The sequence below is a fragment of the Chinchilla lanigera genome, unplaced genomic scaffold (assembly GCF_000276665.1).
Source record: "Chinchilla lanigera isolate Chin_1 unplaced genomic scaffold, ChiLan1.0 scaffold00002, whole genome shotgun sequence".
In the NCBI taxonomy this organism is placed as follows: domain Eukaryota; kingdom Metazoa; phylum Chordata; class Mammalia; order Rodentia; family Chinchillidae; genus Chinchilla; species Chinchilla lanigera.
In genome coordinates this window covers 23,325,310-23,339,702 of record NW_004955403.1, presented here as the reverse complement: position 1 = coordinate 23,339,702, position 14,393 = coordinate 23,325,310, and the positions used below count along the sequence as shown (strand labels likewise).

Sequence of the window (14,393 nt, the reverse complement as noted above, 5' to 3'; positions counted from 1 at the left end):
ACTGCTAAATATACCAAGCTATAGTGTCACTTAAACTATGAAATAGTCTTCTGCCAAATGTTTTGATAATGCATATGCCTTTACTTAGTCTTTTAGAATACTGATTAGAACAATTATATATGTGAATATTTAAAATTATGATGTGGACACAAGTGAGTTTTAACCTTCAATACTTTAAATTTCTATATCAAAGTAAATAAAATCTTAGAAAGAGGATAAAAATCTTACTGCAGTTACGATTTCTCACCTTAGCATAAAAATTATCACTTTGATTTTAGACAACTTTTTACAGGTTGTAGTTATTAAATGATGGATCTCACCAAAAAAGACAAAGAAAGTGTGTATGCCAATTCCGAATAAATTTTGGAATATGAAACACACCCAGTATGAGTAAAGTTGCTCATAACCAAAGTAAAATGCAACATATTCTGTATATGAACAAATAGCTATCATCAAAATAGTTTTTAAAAGTAATGTCTTTATTCTTTTCACAAAAACCATTCACTGAATTTATCTTTTCCTTCAGTGTTTTGTTGGTTTTATGAGTCTCTTATACTAAGTTATGGTCTTTTGTGATATGACTATAAAGTCTAGACATTTATTTATGTCTAATTTTGTTCTTATTCTGCCTCTAATGGAAATTACATAAAAGGAAAATTTTAATATTTTAATATTATGTCAGAAGTACAATTTGTTTTCTTATTTAAACTTTATCATGATGTTCTGTAAATGATACAGTAAGAAGATATTCTTGTCACTATCCGGCACAATCGGGGACAAGGATCACTACGAATTCAGAATGAGGCCTGGTCTCTTAGCTTGAACTCTGGCCTTCTTCTTGAGTTGGCACAGTGGTGTGTCTTTATCTGCAACACTTCCCTGCTGAATCCTTAGGTGAAGACTCTCTGTTCTGGTCTATTCACAGATGTGTACATGAACATCAAGCAGATTCAAGGCCATACCTTCCAGCTCTTGGCCCTGTTGGTATACGAGGCTGTGGTTTCCAATTTAACACACATTTAGACAGTCATATTTGTTTTTGGACAGTTTCCCATGTTTAATCATTTTAGAAAGTAGGGCCTGGCAGTATAGATTAGCAGTAGAATGCACTCCATGTGCATGAAGACATGAGTCCAATTCTCAGCACCGACACACTGACAGAAACGTGAATACTCTCAGTAAAGAAGATGAATGTTGATTAGAAAATGCTGATCTGTAGATCACAACCATATCTGAAAACTATATTTGTGACTCATTCACAAAATTCACAGAATATGTATCCATATATACTTTTTTTCAATATTCTTAGGTGTCGTAAAACTAAGAATTTGCTCTAAAACTTGTTGCCTAGTTTCAAAAATTTTCAAAAGTGAGTTCAAACAAACACAAAACTTCTGAGTACAACTTGCAGCTAACTTTGAAACCAACCAAATTTCCTGGTTTGCAAAACTGAATGGAAGACATACCACTGAGTAAAGGGCATCCCAAGAGCGAGGACTCCACTAGAATTAAACCAATTCCACGTTGTCTTTGGATCATGATATTCAATGAGTCTAAGTAACCAAATTGCAGTGCTTTAAAAACACAGTGCACGTGTATTTGCTATGAAGCCAAACCCAATCTCTCTCTCCTCTTAAAATTCAGGTTCAAATTTATTTTTAGAATAAGAAAAGAACATTTCTGTTCTATCCTCTCTAATACTAAATTTCTTTCCATACCAGAGTAAGGTCTTAAATTTAAACCGCTTTGAGTTACTCCATTGTTTTCTCAGACCATCAGGTTTCTTTGCCCACCCTAGTCCTAACTCATTTCTTTTTATATCATTGGCATAGCTATGTCTTTTCTGGCAATCCTTGTGCCTCATTATTTAAATTTTTCTTTCAAAGTATAGGAAATTTTAAAAAGTTGTAATTTGAAAATTTATTGTTCTAAAATTAAAACAAATGCTCTGGTCTTTGTTATTAATATCATTCTTCAATCAAAGTAACCAGACCTCCTTGAAGAAGTAGCTGACTTTAGGATCAGGGTAGGAAATACACAAAGTAAGCCTGGCCAGGCCAAAAAAATCCCCAAATGATGAAAGTATCTAAAAGGGATTTCAGAGTCAACAGAAACAGCTATCCATGGCCCATACTGGAATAATCTGAGCAAGAAAATGAGTACAATAGTTTTGGATGATAGTACAAAATATAAAATATTCAGGATGATATGCATAAATGACTAAATTTAAACAAATGCAAACTAGATAAACTGTCTTGCAGAAGAATGTCCAACAATTTATTCAGATACTCTGCCCTAAAGGAAGAGGAACATAATAACTCCCTGCTCATTAAGTGTAGGTTATGCAGAGCTGTCCCCTCCCAATGGGTACTGTACACTTTGGAAAGGGTGGAGGAGATCTCTTTCATAGTAGAAGAACTGGACAAATACTCCCTCAGCCAGGTGACCAAAGATACCATCAACAGTGACAGGTCATTTTGGTACCATGTGCTCTTGAAATAATATAATGAGAACAGCATTTCATCTCTGTGGTCCTCCGAGTTCATAACCCAAATCTAATCATTAGGAAAGCATCTGACTAATCTCAATATAAGAATATTTTACAAACTATCTGGCTATTACTCCCCAGTACTGTCAAGGCCATTAAAAGCAAGTAAAGAAAACATTCAAAGCCAACAAAAGGCTAAGGGAACATGATGGATAAACATGTGCCACACTCTGGGTAGGACCCTGGAAAAGAAGGTAGACATCAGGTAAAAGCTAAGAAACTATGGATAAAGTAGGAGTGTAGACATTAGTTACAATAATGTATCAATGTCAGTTAACTTCATGCATTATAATAAAGGTATCATGTTAACGTAAATGGCAGTAATAGAGGAAATGTGGTGAAGAGCATGTGGGAATGTTGTTCTATCTTCCCATTTTCTCTGTAAATTTAAAATTGTAAAATAAAGTTTTGTTAAAAAAATTGAAGTGGACATCTCATTTTGATATGAAAGGCTATCTTAATGTTCAGTTTATTTGTATTATGGTGTGAATCATTCAACAGTTATTAAAATACAACTCTTCTGCAATCACATGCAAATATTTTCTTAACTCAGGGGCCACGGACTAGCTCTGTAATATGTGTGAATCTTGCATCCCAGACAATTAGCTATCTGAGATGTTTATTTCCTTTATCAGCTCATAACAATGGCATCTTTGATGTGTGTCATAAACCCTCTCTCTGAAGAAGATCTGGTGGATCCCAGTAAAAGGAATCTAAAAGTAATCTAGCACATTGGATATAGGTTTTTATCTGTATGATTACCTGGGGTCTGGAATCCTCTAGGCAAGAACAAATTTTTCAAGAAATTAGAGCATGTACTACTAATAGCTGACAGGTAAGTTTAGAAACTGTTTTTAAGAGATAACTATTGTAACCCACTGGCTCTTAGACCCCTTTACTAATGGAGTCTAACATAATCAAGGCCTTAAATAACTATACTCAGTGGGCCTTAACTGACACTGCAGCTGGCCTCTCTCTCTCCTAAATGAAAAGTAAAATTAGTAAAACAGGCCATCCTCCAAAATCAGATGGCATTAGACATTCTAACAGCAGCACAAGCAGATACTTGTACAGTTGTAAAAACTAAATGTTATGTGTACATTCTTGATTCTTCTGCTAATATCTTGATAGCTGTTCAAGATATTAGATGACAAATCAGTAACATGTCAGGCTTAGAAATTCCCTGGACCTTAAACTTATCCTCATTCTGAAAAGCCATTACTGGCTCCTCTTGGTGGAAATCTTTGTATTCATAATTATCCTATTGATCTTATTATTTGGCCCATGCATATTTAATTGTTTCTTTGGTTTTGTCTCTTCCAGACTTAAAGCTGTATGCCTACTCAAGATAAAAATGTCTAGTGTCTATCGAGGGTCTTTAGATAAAAACTGTGGAGAGTATCTCTAACTGCCTATCAAAAATTATGACCTCTTTCAGCCTGAAGAAGTAATGACCAGAGTGGTCATCCTCCATTATTCCCTCACGGCAGTTCAAGTTACTTCTTCAGAGGGGGAAATGTCGTAGGCAACTGAATAGATAGAAATATTAGATAAAAATATTATAGGCAATCAGACAGGGCCAGGCCTTCAAAGGAGCCAGTATGGAAGACAAGATACTTTGCAACTTTGAGAGAGACAGGCGCTTCAGCTGTGGGCCAGACCTCAAGACAAAGACTAAACAAATGCACCCACATACCTCCCTAGGGATGGACATCAGGGATTGATATTCTAAATAGGTAGCAATTACCTTGAAAAAGCCTGGAAGAATCACTAACCCAACCCCTTACAGGAAAAGCTCCTGTTCTGTATTCATGCCCACTTACTATGTGAATCACTTCCCCATTTGATCCTGATTTAATTAATTTTACCTGAACAATTATACTTGTAATCTTATGGGTTGACCATAGTTTTGTCCCACCTCATGCCCACCTAGCGAGTTCTCATATTTTCCACCTTGGACCCGCCTCACCTCATGGTTTTGCACTATAAAAATCCCTGGAAAAGACAGGTTCCTTGGCAACCCACTAGGGCTCCCTTCCATCCCTCTCTTGGACAGAATCTTTCTTTCCCTTAATAAATGTATTCTGCTTTTAAAAACAACAACAAAAGCAATGACATCTTCAGGTTCTCCTGGCAAAACAGAAGTGAAAAATAACAGAAAGGAGGGAAGGTCCTATGAAAACAGAGGAATATTTACTTGGACCAAGAAACTCAGGTAAGGCTTCTGACAAGTCTATTCCTTCCTCTGTTCTAACTGTAGGGTTGACCCAAGTGGGTTGCATGTCCCATAACCACTGGCAGCCCATGTCTTCTCATGACTTAGAGGATCACTAAGTACTCTTATTCTGTGGTGCCTTAGAATAAACCCCAGTAAAGAGAGTGGTAATAAGGAGACCTGACTTACCCTAAGATAGCTTCCATGTTCATGTCGGTATGAATTGTGCACACCTGTGTGTGAGGCCATCTTAGAAAAGCCAGAGACGCTATAAAATTATTGTGATGTTTTGGCATTGTAATTATTAGGGTATATGTCAAGTATTGCTTCTTATTTCATAGAAAACAACATCTAAACTGATAAAAATTTAGTTGGAGAATGATGACTTTTCTAAGGATGATTATTTTATCTACATCAGGTAAGCAATCCTCTGATGTATTAGGAGAGGAACTCTGTTTTGTGTCATGGTCTGATCATACTAATTTTGTGAAAAAACAAATGTGATTTATACATAAATTTAGGTCATAGTAACACATTCTGAAATAATATATAAGGTGAGATCCCATTTGCTGATTCTTTGTAGTATTTCTCTTGCAGTGTGGGTTATGTTCATGAGGTCTCTGCCTACACCTATGTCTCTGTGATTTTTACCTGTTTTCTCTTCCAGTAAATTTAGTGTTTCTGTTTTAATATTTAGATCTTTGGTCTATTTTGTCTTTAGTTTAGTGCATGGTGATAGACATGGGTCTAGTTTTGGTTTTTGCCTCGTGGAAAGCTAGTTTTCCCAGAACTATTTATTAGAGAGACTATCTTCCGGTGAACAGGCTTGGGGCTGGGGATTTAGCTCAGTGGCACAGCACCTGCCTGGCAAGCGCAAGGTCATGAGTTAGATTCCTGATTGGGGAGGTGGGGGGCACGAACAGACAAAAAAACAAAACAAAACAAAACAAATCCAGTGAACAGGTTTGGCCCCTTTGTCAGAGATAAGGTGGCTGAGTGTGTTTGGAGCTGCATTTGTATCTTTCTTCTGTTCCATTGATCCTCAGGCCTGGTTTTTTGGGCTGCATTTTTTTTCTGCCAGTAAACTATGCATAAATTTTTTTAAGTCACTGATTTTTGCATTCTTAGGTGTCAAATGAGGTCATTTATGAAGTTTTTATTTTTTAATGATCCAGAGAAACATCTGCACATGCAAAATTTTGGTGTTTATTTCCAACCTGGGCTATTTGCTCCTTCATTTAGCTATAAATTATGGGTGATGAATGTTTTAAAAACATCATATTTCTGCATCTTGATGTGTTAAGTAAGGCGCTCATTTGTAAGATGACTCTGGATTGTTTTCTGTCAGATACATAGAGAAATGCTACACTAGGAATAATGAAGCCAGTGTTAAAACCCACATCCTAGATATAGGAGCGTCAACTTTTATTATTGCTAATTTTCAAATATTTTACCTAGAATAAAGTCAACTGTAGTCATTTTTTACAGGTCATTTGCTAAAGTGTAACTGTATCTTTAATAAAAATATACTTTGTTAAATAAAAAAGTAACTATAAAACCTTCACAGTGAAATTTGTTGGCAATTTAAATTTATCATGAATCTGTAAACGTTACTAAATTTAGCCTGACTAAATCTTTAGTGAGGTCAAAAACTCATTTTTATGAAAATACTTCAAATATACCTCAAATGAGTCCAGAAGTCTTCTAACTAATAAAGTAATGAATCAGATTGTGGTTTCCTGAATGGTTCTGCATCTTGTAATGTCCATAAAAACATGAAGGTCTTTCTCAGACTGACTCACATAAGTTCACCTACAATTATTTAATTCTCTCAAGTGTTCATATTTTCATTGGAGATTATTTACTATGTCTGGAATCTTAATGCTTGATGTCTTTAATGAGAAAAAAAATACAAAAATATTTCAGTGTTCAGCCAACAAAAATTCATATGATCAACAAAAGAAAGGAATGCTTTCAGATCCTGGGTTTGGTTATTTTTGTTTCTGGTGGAACAGAAACAAAGCTTACAAACTCCTTCCTTCTCTCCCCTTTTCACTCTCCCCACTCAAAATACACACACACACACACACACACACACACACACACACCTTCAGAACAAGGTCCTAGTTGACTATTAACACACACTTCATTTCTAAGTCACCAAGAATTTTGTTGTTGTTTTTTTTCCGGTACCGGGAATTGAACTCACGACCTTGCATTTTCCAGGCAGGTGCTGTGCGACTGAACTAAATCCCCAGCCCCCACATCAAGCATTTTTGAGGGAAATACACTCTAATACTGACTACTCCTTTATTCTCAGGGTACATTTCATTACAAGTAATAGTACTGAGCTTTTCAATGCTTACAACGTTCCCTAGGAGTGTATCAGTTGAGCAGGAGAAAAAACATATCTGAAAGTTTATTATTTTTTCCACTAATATACTTGACACCACCTCTGGAGAACAAACAAAAGGCACACTGTCAAGCAGATAGACCTGGACAGAATGTTACTGTTTGTTCCTCACCAGCACAGAGGTATATTTAAGCAAAGAAAGACATTCCAGAGCTCCCCTGGGACTTCCTTCCTCGGCTGAATTATACCAACATGTTCACACCAATGTGGTTCAGACTGCGTTGGAATTTAAAATGCATTTGCCAATGCTTAAATACCACAGCTATAAAAATTCATATTAGAATCAAACTTAGCTCTAAAATATCATAGAACAAATAGAAAAAATATGTGTACACATGAAATTACAGTAGAGGATATAGGAATAAGGAATGTCCTTGTTTGACAGATTCTGTACTTATAGGACAAAGCCTCAAAGTCAGGAGTCACCTGGCTTTGGATTATGTTTCAAATCCGGGCTCACTGTCATTCATGAAACTTTTTGCAAACATGGGGCCAGTTTCGAGAAAGGCTGGGTAGAATACCTCTTTCATGTGGAACCTGTGTGAAGCTCAGTGGCTTTGGCAAGGTTTCACCTTAAATTTCACAGTCAAACAAACCTAAGAAACAGAGCAATGGGGAACAGGCACCAAAACAGGACAAAGGGGGACGGGATGGCCATTTACCATCGTCCAAGTGAATTTCATTCTGGTGCCACTGGATTTTGCAGTTGAACTTTACAGCCTTTAGCAACACATTTGTAGTACGCAGAGCAGGGCAAAACCTTCCCAGTACTTAGGGGGAGAATGTTCTTGACCCTGTAGAGCCCAGACAAAGCAGTGAATGATTTACTCAGAATAACTAGGGTGAGGGTGGGTAGCTTAAAATACTGACTCTATACTTCCATGTGAAGATTAAAATGCTCCTTATTATATAGATTTGAAGGGGAGGAAAAGCATCAACTAAATGTATAGGCTTTGGAAATAAAAATTGGATTGAACATCTTTAGAATCTCCTACTATTAACCTAAATTCCAGAGATCATATTGCATGTGCTTTTAATGTGGAGCAGTACGGGGGGGAGGGGCGTTCTCCACAGCTCCACCCTTTTGAAGTCTGGTCCAGTACGCACTTGCTTCCTTCCTTCTTAGCAAGGTGCAGGGTACAGGAGCAGACTGTCAGCCCTGTGGAGCCAAAGTCTGGGAATGAAGAGTCTCTCGACAGGAGAGGCTTCATCTATTCCTAATCTCTAACAGACCATGCAGAGAAAATCTGGCCAGGAACTGTCAAACTCAGTGTTTGCCTGAGGATTTTGAAAGTACTCTGAGTTTGGGGTAGGAAAGAAAAGAAAACAAAGTAATACACACATAAGCTTTCTTTGAAATAATAATATTGGACAGTTGACTGAATGGCTAATAAGTGCTATACTTCGCTCATTTAGGGAAATATTTGTTTTTCAGCTCTTATTCTTTATTCAACAGAAGCTTCACTAGAATGATGAAATTTGGCTACTGAGGATTTTCTTCCCAGTTTTTTAAAAAGACTTTTCATTGTTTTTCTTTGTCCTTTGTTTCTTTCTTCTTTTCTTTTGTTATTCAAAGGACTACTGTGCATTTAAATGCATGTTTTCTTTTGAAATGTAGTCTATGATACCAATAAACTTCTTTGGAGAAAAGAATCTTAAAACTCCAAAGATTTTGATGCTCATGCTAAAAAAAAAAAAAAAAAAAGCAACAGTCGGGCCCTAGGACACATGATGATTTTAAGGAGCAAATCCTTCAAGTGGGGTTGATAGAACTGGGCTGTGTGCTGTTACTTGGTGTTGCTTTTGGGCATCTGCTAGAGGGAGCGGCAAGTTGTTGTAAAGTCTATCTGGTAAAAGAACTTTGCCAGAGAACCCCTTTCTTTCATTTGGGAGTTCCTACAGAAAAAACATCTGAGACATACCAGGGAGAAGAAGCAAAGTACCAATAACTTACTTGAAGGAAATGTTATCAAAGTGTTAAGCAACAACAAAAAAAAGGACATTTTAGTGAACATAGTAAATAGTCACAATCAAAGTAAATGGTGTGTTTGAAGTTAAAGTCCACAGATCAAAGTACTTTGCAAGATGTCAAGTGCAGGCAGAATGAAGGGGGAGTCCAAACTGGTTTCTCTCCCCCCCCTCTCTCTCTGTGTGTGTGTGTGTGTGTGTGTGTGTGTGATATTAGAGAAAACTGCCAGCAATATACCTACGAAAGAGTGAGTTTTGCTAAGATTCAGCTTAGGTAAAATATTCTCAAAACTAAATCATGTAACTTGTACTATACATATACAGAAACAAAATCCTCTCAAAAAACAACTGTCCTAACTCCACATTAGCAGTAAACAAATCAGAGATGAAAGGGAAAGATAATATAATATAGCTAAGTCATTGTCCTTCAGGAGCAATTACTAATATAGTTTTTTATTCAGGTGGTCGTACTTTTTTCTTTTTGGGAAAATGCCCTTAGAAAGTTAAAAATAGAAAAGCAGTCTAAACAACAAAATTACAGTGTCTGAGAGGTCTTCTCCCGGTGGCGGCAATCAAGCTTAATTAGAGTTGTGACCCAGCACTCAACTGCTACTGTATGGCTGCAAGTACTGCAGACAGCTTCAGGCAAAGTTTAAAGTTACAGCCACAAAAATGCACCGATGCTATTGCCCCATCCTGGAACACGGTATTTACCTGGGAATTATTTGAAGCCTCCCTTATTTCTACTGTAAATAAGTTACTTTTAAAACATTACTCATAAACACATCAGAAAACAAATAATGTTAGAGTAAAAATCTTACCTACAAGCAGCTGAGTTCCCAGTTGCTCTATTCAGAGGAAGTAGGAGTCAGTGGCCTTTTACATGTAGAGATTGTTTATTTAGCCCTTTTTAAAAGGTCTTGAACCCCAGAGGTTTAAGATTAAGTCCAATCCAAGTGCCTGAAGGGAAAAAAAGGGCAGGAGAGAAGGCAAATAAGAGAGGGAAAGAATCTCAGCTGCTGGGTGGTGCTACTGTCCAGAGAGCATTTGAGCTATTTTCAGCATTAACAGCAGCCGGACTTCTCTGAATCACCACCCCCCACCCAGGGAGGTGTGTATGCGTGTGCGTGGGGGGGTGGACCACAGACCAGGAAACCCACAACAACTTGGTTCATTGTGCCAATATTCATTTAAATTTTGAGGAAAACTGCCGGCAGTATTGAAAACACACACACACTACTGGAATCTTAAAGAAACAGCGCCTGGCCACAATCTTAAGTTTCCTGATCTGATGGAAATAAGATGCTATAGCTTATAGAGAAGGAAGACTTTTCTTCCACGGGTCTTAAAACAGCATTTTTCATTTCTCAGGTAGGAATATCTGTTGCTCCCCTGTCCTTAAGGCTGAAGACAAATGGTCTCTTTCTAGCACTCTCCTAAATTTCTAGTTTCATCAACTATGCTATTTTGAAAGCTGTTGAGTTTAGCTGTTGACATTTCTTATCTGCTGGCAGAGACTGGAGACCATTCAGTGACACGATGCAGACAGACGCTGATCCCTTTTTTTTCTATCTCTGTGGACCAATAAAGAAATAATTCAAATTGGGTCGCCAATAATGACTGGCAAACTTTGAACTTTCATTTCTTTTCTAGAATTAATGGCTAAGATCTAGAGGTTGTTTTATTTTCCAGTACCGGGAATTGAACTCACAACCTTGCGTTTTCCAAGCAGGCACTGTGCCACTGAGCTAAATCCCCAGCCCCAGATCTAGAGGTTGCACTCACTCATCTATTCATTCATTCATCAAATATTTAATGTGGCAGGCACTTCTATATGCCAAGTATTCTGAGAACACAGTGGTGAGGAGAATAAGCAGCGCTCTCACCTTCAGAGGCTCACAGCATACTGAGGCAGCAAAAAATAAACTGAAAATGGAATCTGTAATATTCTCCTGTATTTTTCTCATGGTGAGATTGTTGCAATCATAACCATTCAAAATTGAGCCCTCTTCCTAGTAAGACTGAAGGAAAGAACTATACATCATTACTTCATTAGTCCCTCTCCTACACCACTGAGAAGGAAAAGTAGTTCCCTTACCAAGAAAACACAAGAATTTTCTAAAAGCCTTTATTCTAAATGAAATCCCTGAATCTTACCCACTCCTTGCTTCCCACAACGAAGAGAATGCTTAAGCAACAGAAAATACCGCTTTATTGAGAAGGTGCAAGAAGATTCTCCAGTCTGCACCCAGCACAAAATACTTTGATGTGTTTTATAATTTATGAGGATTCATTACTGAAGAGCATATCAAACCCAATTCTTTCTTTGCCATTAAAGACACTAGAGTTGGTTATAGAAAAATACTGATGATAGTGTGTTATGTGTTTAAGGATTACAAGACTATTTTTACTTTTCCACACACAAAACTTTTACCTATCAGCTATATTAGGTCAAAATCACTTGAACACAGGTTTTGCTGCTGTTCTCTTCTTCAGTTTAGGGTGGGTCCTGTCCTGCTGTGTGGCCTTGACAGCGTCTCCTTTGTTCCTCAAGGATCCTGACTGCCCGAGCAGCCCTTGCACAGCATCTTTCAACAGATTTGACATCATGGAGAACATGAGTTGGACTCCGAGTATATTGTAAAAGGTTAGAGAACAGTAAACTCTGACTTTTTTGTTAACTCAAATATTATGACTTTTATATACTATTGATATTTAACCTTGTACTAATTGTATTAGTGTTGATTTTGCTCATATTTTTCTTTTAAAAATACTGCTTCGAAAAACTGGGAAAAGATTATATGGGAGTGAGATTCCTATATTGGGAAAACATTGAAAATGGCCTTGGCATGTGTTCACAGTTGGATAACATGATGATGATAACAGCGCTAATCCACTAGGTTTTGGTGGGGTTTATATAAATTACGCACGGAAAATGCCCAAGTAATGACTGACACATAGCACGCCTCTGTTGAAAATTAATGTCATTATCACTTTGTAAATCTGGAACGTTACTGCCCAGTATGGTGACTAGGTGTGGCCACTGAGTTCCTGAAATGTGGCTAGTGAGAACTGAAATGTTAGGTAGGTGGAATACATGCTGAATTCTGAAGCCAATATAGAAAATAAGCCATCATTAAATCTTCTATTCATGACATGCTGAATTGACAATATTTTGGACAGTGGGTTAAAAAGATTTTTTAAATTGATTTAGCCTTTTTCTTTTTACTTTTAAAAATGTGACTGCTAGACAATTTCAAAATTACATATATGCTTACACTGTGTTTCTGTGGGACAATGCCCGAGGAGACAACAGTCACACAACTGTAGCAAGCATCAGTCATGTGGAAGGTTTTATAAAACACACACTGCTGAGGCTTATGCCCAGAGTTCCTAATTGAGTAGGTCTGGAGAAAGTGCTAAAATTTTGCATCTCTGATGAGTTCCAAGATGATTTTTGACTGCAATTGAGAACTTCTGGTCTTCAGAGTTGCTACTTAGAAAGTGGTCCATAGACCAATGTTTATATTATCGTCAGGATCTTATTAAAAATGCAAAATCTCAGGCACCATCGAGACCTGCTGAAACAACGTGTGCACATTATTAAAATTTCCAGGCTATGTGTATGCACATTAAAATTTGACAGAAATTGATATGGACTAGTGTCTGTTATCCTTGAATGCATATAAAAATTATCTGAAAAAAATACCCATACCCTGGGCCTGCCCCTGATGAGTTTTATTTACTTAGAGGAGACCTAAGCGTCTATTTATCTAAAATGCTCCCCGGGTGATTCTAATGAACAAGGAAAAACTGAGAGCACCGAGGGCAGTGGGGCCGCCAGAGCAGATGCAGAGAAGAGTCCAGGATCCACTCTCTTCCTGGTGAGGGGAGATCCTTGGGAACTGTCAGGTGCTGGGAAAACAAAACACATGCAGATGGTGGGAACTGCTGAAACCACACAGTAAGGGCCAATGAGTGGGTGCCGCAGGCCTCAGTGGGGAATCTGGACAGAGACAAGCTGGGCACTTGCAGGTCTCACGGAGGTGCCAGCTGTTCCAGGTTTGGAGTTCAAAGGAAAACTGCACAAGCAGAGTGCAGCCTGAGTCTCAGAGGAGCGAGAACGCTGAACAAGTTATCTGGACAGATTCAGGCTCTGAGGAGGAAGACCAGGGCCTAGTTGTGAGCACCCTGGCATGAATCAAGAGTGGGCCTAGTGGCCACATTAACTGACGGTCTTCAGTTCCACAAATAGCAGGATTGGGTTTGGAGGCTAGAACAGGAATGATATAGACAGGAGATGAAAAAGTGGATGAAAGCATCCACAGGCCTGATCGGTGAATGTTTCCTTCTTTCCCTCTTTAATGCGCAAGAACTGAGAAGCCTCTGAGCTGAGTATTGGTTTAATTAAATAATATACATGGGGTATAGTGCAGTGGAGGAACTGCTCACCTCCAATATCTGTTCCATGCCCTGCACCGCAAAACAACAACAAAATAGTATACTCTAGGCAGAGTTCGCAGAGACTGATCCCTTCTCTTGGGGTAGTTATATCCCAAGAGAGACTTTTATTATTCCAGAAAGTTTTCTGGTTGTCAGAACTGGTGAGAAAGATCCATATTTTAGAGGAGAGAGGCCTCCTGTTACTTTTCACTCATCTCCATTCTACCCTAAATAGGTGAGCTTTAAGGGTTTGTCTGACTAATTTCATCATTTTGTCAAAGACTCCTCACTCTTTCGTGTGGTCCCAGAGAGTTGTATAGTCCCGAGAGCTTTATAAAAACAAAATCCTACTGCAGCCGAACATCTGGGCTTATATTAATTGCATTTGAACCTCGCACTGCTGGGCTGGAGACGTGGCTTTAGTCACAGAGTACTTGCTTAACATGCATGAGGCCCTGGGTTCAATACCCAGGACCAAAAAAATCAAAACCACACTAAGCAAAAAACACCAGTTCTACACATGGTGGCCACTTGTAACTTTACTTCTCACATTTTTGGTCAGCTGTTTCAGAAAAATTTTAATGTGGCACTCAAAGCAGAGTCAGGAGCCAGGGTACCTGGGCTTCAGTCCTCTTTGCACCTGTGTGACTGTCGGCTGTTTACTCTCCCAGAGCTATCTTATTGGGTTGCTGTGATGATTAAAATCATTACTTGAGGGGCTGGGGATTTAGCTCAGCGGCAAAGCGCCTGCCTGGCAAGCACAAGGTTGTGAGTTCGGTTCCCGGTACCGGAGAAAAACCAAAAAA

At 38.2% G+C, this 14,393-nt stretch overlaps 1 protein-coding gene across 1 annotated transcript in view; it reads right to left on the bottom strand.

Annotated features, from left to right (window-relative positions):
• Positions 1 to 14,393, bottom strand: part of Sorbs2 (sorbin and SH3 domain containing 2) — a 207,768-nt gene that overhangs the window by 163,952 nt on the left and 29,423 nt on the right. The window contains exon 2 of the mRNA XM_013512888.1: positions 9,966 to 10,104. The gene's annotated coding sequence lies outside the window, so the exon portion shown is untranslated. The remainder of the gene's footprint in view (positions 1 to 9,965; positions 10,105 to 14,393) is intronic.